Consider the following 6,406-nt stretch of genomic DNA (forward strand, 5'->3'; position numbering starts at 1 on the left):
AATCATGTGAGCTTTACCCCAGGCGTGCAAGGCTGGTTTAATGTTAAAAATCAGCTGAGTGCAACCCAGCTATCAACAGGCCAAGGAAGAGAAATCACATCATCGTATCAATAAACTTTTAAAAAGCATTTGCAAACCCCACGCCCATTCACAGTGAAAGCTCTCAGCAAACAGGAGCAGAGGGGAGTTTTTTAGTTAAGAAATAACAGCTGCCTAAAAGCCTACTGCTAGCATCGCGCTTGAGGTGAGAAGCCAGATGCTGCCCCTCCCAGCTCAGGAGCAGCGCAGGGATCCTCTCTTCCACCCTTCACGTTCCACAGAGTCTTCATTATGCAGTGAGACTCAGAAAGGTAACAGACGCGTGCAGACTGGGAAGTGAAAGATAAGCTCTTTATTCCCCACACATAATTGTCTATGTAGAAAATTCCAAAGAACAAAAAACTCCTGGAACTAATAAGCAATTACAGCAAGGTTGCAGGACACAAGGTTCATGTGCAAAAGCCGCCTGCTTTCCTGTATGCCAGCCATGAACAACTGGCATTTTCAATTAAAGCATATGTCATTTATATTAGCTCTAAAAAGTGAAATATATAGGTACAGATTCAGCAAAGTGTGTGCAAGATCCACATGAGGAAAACTGTGGTGCTCTGATGAGAGAGATCAAGGATCTAAATCAAGGGAGAAACAGTCCACATTCAACAGACAGAAAGACCCAATATTATTAAGATGCCAGTTCTTCTCAGATTGGTGTATAGATTCAGTGCAACCCCAGTCAAAATCCAGCCAAGTTATTTTGTGGGTATTTACAAACGGATACTGAAGTTTTCATGGAGAGGCAACAGACCCAGAATAGCCAACATGACAGTGAGCAAGAACAAAATTGGGGACTGACACTACCTGGTTTTGAGACTTTCTGTAAACTCCAGTGATCAGGACAGGGTGGTGCTGGCAGAAGACTAGCCGCACGCATCAGTGCAACAAAACAGAGAGTCCAGATGCAGACCCACACTAGCACAGTCAGCACATCTTTGACACAGGAGCAAAGGCAATACAGTGGAGAAAGGAGAGCCTTTCTCCACAAATGGTACTGAAACAATTGGACTTCCACGTGGGAAAAATCAACCTGGACACAGACTTTACACCTCTCATAAAATTAACTTGAAATGGATCATAGATACAACTGTTAAGTGCAAAATAATACAACTTTTAGAGGAAAATCTAGGTGACCTTGGTTTTGGCAATGATGTTTTAGATACAATGCCAAAATAATGATCCATGAAAAAATGGATACATTTGACTCAATTAAAATGAAAAACTTCTAGTCTGCAAAAGACACTGTTCAGAGAATGAAAAGACAAGACACGGACTGGAAGAAAATTTTGCAAAAGACATATTTGATTAAAAGCTGTTATTTGAAATACATAAAAAGCTTTCTAGACTCGACAATAACAAAAAAATGACCTGCTTAAAAAATGGTCAAAAGATCTGGATACCTCACCAAAAAAGATATTCAGATGACAAATATCATATGGCAAGATGCTCAGCATCATATGCCACTAGGGAAATGCAAAGTTTTAGAAATTTATTATTATTTTTTAAATTGAAGTACAGTCAGTGACAATGGGTCAACTTTAGGTGGACAGCACAATGTCTCAGTCATGCATATACATACATTCATTTGTTTTCATATTCTTTTTCATTAAATGTTATTACAACATATTGAATATAGTTCCCTGTGCTATACAGAAGAAACTTGGGTTTTTAAAACATATTTTTATATACAGTGGCTAACATTTGCAAATCTCAAACTGGGAAATGCAAGTTAAAACAGCAGGACACCACTACACACCTATTGGAATGACTAAGACCCAGAACACCGACAGCACCATATGCAGACAAGGATATGGAGCAACAGGACCTCCTTCATTCACTGCTGGAAGGAATGTAAAATGGTACAGCCACTTTGAAAGACAGTTTGGAGGTTTCTAACAAAGCTAATGTAGGCTTACCAGACAATCCAGCAATGGTACTCTTAGACATTGACCCAAATGAGCTGAAACTTATGTGCACATGAAACCCTGGACATGGCTGTTTGTGGCAGCTTTAGTCATAACTGCTAAAAGTCGGTGATAGATGTTCTTCAATAGGTGAACGGACAAGCAAACTCTGGTGCTTCCATACAACGCAGTGATGATCAGCGATAAGAGGAAACGAGCTATCAAGCCATGAAAAGACGCCAAAGAACCTTAAATGCATACTGCTCAGCAGATGAAGTCAGTCTGAAAAGGCTACGTCCCGTGTGATTCCAGCCCCATGGCATTCTGGAAAGGGCAGACAGCAAACAGATCCATGGTACCAGGGGCTGGGGGAGGGAGGGTTGACCAGGAGGAGCATACGGCATTTTACAGCAGTAAAACTGCTCTGTGTGATACCGTAATGCTGGACACGGGACATTACGCACTTGTCCAAACGCACAGAATGGATGACACCAAGAGAGAACCCTAATGTAAACTATGGATTTAGCTAATAATAATGTACCAACATTGGTTCCTCGACTGTAACAAATGCACCACGCTAATGCATGGTGTCAGCAGCAGGGGAACCTCGGAGGGTGGAGGTGTGGAAGCTCTCTGTACTTGCGGGAGATGTTTCTGTACACCTAAAACTGCTCTAAAAAAATAAAGGCTACTTAAAAAAGAAAACGTACAGAGGCGCTCTCTCTCTTGCCTTCTGAGACGGCCTGCACTCTGTCTATGGAGTGTGTGTCGACCTTTACTTGAACCACCACACCCCCCTCCATGTACATCTCTCTAAATAAATCCACTTTTATCCAAAAAGACATATAGATAAGTAACAAGGACCTACTGTATAGCACACGGAACTATATTCAATATCTCCTAATAACCTATAATGAAGAAGAATCTGAAAAAGTATATATATGGATATATATATATAACCGAATTGCTGTGCTGCACACCAGAAACTAGCACAACCTTGTAAATCAGCTACCTTTCAACTGAAAAAACCCACAGTGTAATGCCACATCACACCCTGTAGGGTGGCTGTAACAAATAAAACCAATGGACAATAACAAGTGTTGGTGGGAATGGAACATGGCGCAGCCACTTTGGGAACCAGCCTGGCAGCCCCTCAAAATGGTGAACATGGTGCTACCATACAACCCAGTACTTAACTCTGAGCTTTCTATCTGCTCAAGGGAAATGGAGACGTGACATCCACACAAAAACTTCTACACAAATATGCACAGCAGTATTATTCAGAGGAACCCCAAACAACCCAAATGTCAGTGGATGAGTGGGTAAACAAAATGTGGTTTATCCACATGGTGCAATGGCTGGAATATTATTCAGCCACAAAAAGGCACGAAGCACTGATACATTTACAATATGGATGAACCCTGAAAACTACGCTCAGTGAAAGAAGTCAGACCCACAGGGACAAATACTGTTCAGTTCCGTTCAGAAGACATGTCCGGAACAGGCAAATCCACAGACAGAAGGTGGATCAGAGGGCTGGAGCCCGGGAGGAAGAGGAGTGGGGTGACTGCTAACAGAAGGGGCTTCTTTTTGGAACAATGGAATGCTCCAGAATCGACTGTGGTGATGCAAACAAGGCTAGGCTTGCACAAAGGAGCATCGAATCACACACTTTAAATGGGTGGGTTGGGTGGATTTGATGGAATGTAAGTTCTGTCTCATGAAAGGTGTTTTAAAAACATTAACTCCAGTTTGGGACTCCGAGAGGGAGTCTTGTAAGCAGCTGTCATTTGGTGCACACACAAGTCCTGGGCGAGCCTGGCTGTCTGTGCACGTGATCCCCACAGCCCTGTGGGACTGGGCACTCAGCTCAGCGGCTGTGATGGACCCTGATGTGGCTTAAACCAGACAGGCTGGGCCTGAGCAGTGGCAGGGCTCGCAGGGCGGCTCGGAGGGGTCAGGGACCCAGCTCCCACCGTTGGGGCTGCTCCCCATCCCGTAGTTAGCCTGGGTGACCAGGTCACCACGAGCCATGGAAGAGGGAACAGCCAGGGCTAGGGGCTTGCCCCCTTCCCTCCAAGGTCAGGGCCAGGATTTGCACGTATCACTTCACTCATTCTCTGGGCCAGAGCTTATTCAAGGTGCCACCCTCAGCTGTAGGGGACTTTGGGTCTTGTGTCCAGCCTAAATTCCATCACCAAAGACTTCTCCCAGGACGTCATGGTTCCAACCCTACCAGTCCTCGCAACTTTAAGTGTACTCCAGGGACCAGCATGGCTCAAGTCAGGAAGCAGATCCCGGGGCCAGGGGCTCGGGGAGAGGGGAGTGAGTGTTTACTGGGGACAGGGTGTCAGTTTGGGAAGACGGACGAGTCCTGGAGGTGGATGGTGTGATGGCTGCTCAACCATGTGAGTGTGCTTAGTGCCCCTGAACTGTGTACCTAGACACGGTTAAGATGGTAAATTTTACATTATGTATATTTTACCACAGTTAAAGAAAATAAGACAAAGAAAGTCTTGTATCATAATCTCATCAATGATTAGCTCAAGCGTTCTCAGACAGCCCGGAAACCAGGCCTCCGTCTAGCCAGGAAGGCTGCCAGCAGGACCTTGAGAAAAGCAGCCCCGCCTCGGAAGGACAGGGCCCGTGAAATTTTATGGGGCTTATCAGCCGCCGACCTTTGCTACCTTTGGAGATCAGGGGTTGCTGGGTGCCCGCCCTGTGCCCAGCTTCCTCCAGAACTTGGGCTGCTAAGAACCCTGAAGTCCCCTCAAGGCTGAACTAAGTTTCATCTTGCTGGCAGCTGGTGGGTGGCCTCCCACCAGCCTAGGACATCCAGACCTTGGCCACAGCACCGCCTGTGAGGAGGGCAGGCAGCCCGATTCCTGCTGGCCCCCCAAGTCCTGCTGGTCTCTGCCTGAGGGGGGTCTTGCTCCTGGGGCCGCCTGTGGGCGAGGCTTAGTGAAGGGTCATGGGTGGGGTTCTCCTTCAAAAGGTGGCCTGGACCCCCAGCTTCAGGGCACAGGCCCCACCTTATTGCCTCATCAGATGGATAAGAGGGTCCCCACCCACCTCTGCAGGAGGCTCAGGGCCAGGAAGACAGGAGGGCTAGCAGGAGCCAGGTGGCAGCTGAGACGCAGCTGCACTCAGCTCTTCTTTCCGGGTGTGGGGGGTGGGGTGCGGGTGGGGGTGGGGACGGCTGATGGTCCCTGCTGTCTTGCAGGGCAGGGCTCTCTCCTGGCTGCTGAGGCCGTGGGTGGGGACTAGACTCAGGGAAGCAGCTGGGGCCTTGCTGCTGCACTTGGGAGCCCCTCTCAGGGTGGCCCCTGTCACAGACCAGTGAGGGGCCTTTGTCCCAGACCTTGTGCTCCAGGAGGTCAAAGCCCCGCCCCTGCCCGTGGATTACTCTGGGCCTGTTGCCGGCAGGACCACCCCGCCTGGCACGCCCACCCGTGAGCCTCCTCCTCTCCCGGGACAAGACCCACAGCACAGCTCTCGTGTGTGCGCACAGAAGGTGGACGCCGTACACCCCTCCCTCCCTCCTCTGTTCAAATGTCACCCCACAGAGGCACCCGCCTGCCTAAGACAGCCTCCCTTCACTCTCCACCTCTCATCCATGACCTGGTCTCCAGAGGCTTCCCAGTCTGGGGGTCTGGGGGTCCAGTGCATAGCCTAACTCCTGGTTCTGCAATGTGCTGGCCACTGTGTGACCCCAGACAAGCTCCTGACCTCCCTGGGCCCACGTGTCCTCATCTGCTTCATCCGGACTTCCTAGGATTGTGAGCTGAAAGGGAGGGAATACCAGTGAAAATCGTCTACAGCACTTAAAACAGTGCCTGGATGGAGCTGGATTCCTAGCTCACGCCACATACAAAAACTAACTCAAAATGAAACTAAGACCTCAGCTTAAGAGCTAAAACTATAAAAGTCAAGAAGAAGCGTAGCAGGAAATCTTCATGATCTTGGATTTGGCAGTGAATTCTTAGATATGACGCCAAAAGCATGAGCACCAAAGGAAACAAAATAAATTTGACTTCATCAAAAGCAAAGACTTTTGTGCATCAAAGGACACCATCAAGAGAGTGTAAAGACGACCCACAGAGTGGGAGGGAGAAAATATTTGCAAATCACACATCTGATGAGGGATTAATACCCAGGATATATGAAGAACTTCTATGGCCCCAAAATAGAACTCAAAAATTCCAATTAAAAAACGGGCAAGAATTTGAATAGACATTTATCCAGAGAAGATGTACAAATGAGAAGATGCCCCAAATCATTAGTCATTGGAAAACGCGATTGAAAACCACAGTGAGACACCACTTCACATCCACTAGGATGACTTGTAGCTGAAAAAAAGAAAATGGGAAAAACCCAAAGTGTTGGTGAGGATGTGAAAAAGCTGGAAT

General features: G+C 47.4%; 1 long non-coding RNA gene across 1 annotated transcript; it reads left to right on the top strand.

Moving 5' to 3' along the window:
* Nucleotides 1-1,041: 1,041 nt before the first annotated feature.
* On the top strand, nucleotides 1,042-6,174 carry LOC116666649. Its single transcript, XR_004323577.1, has 3 exons — nucleotides 1,042-1,053; nucleotides 2,022-2,026; nucleotides 6,107-6,174. It is a non-coding gene; the product is annotated as an uncharacterized LOC116666649 (long non-coding RNA).
* Nucleotides 6,175-6,406: the final 232 nt, after the last annotated feature.

The sequence above is a fragment of the Camelus ferus genome, chromosome 10 (assembly GCF_009834535.1).
Source record: "Camelus ferus isolate YT-003-E chromosome 10, BCGSAC_Cfer_1.0, whole genome shotgun sequence".
Lineage (NCBI taxonomy): Eukaryota > Metazoa > Chordata > Mammalia > Artiodactyla > Camelidae > Camelus > Camelus ferus.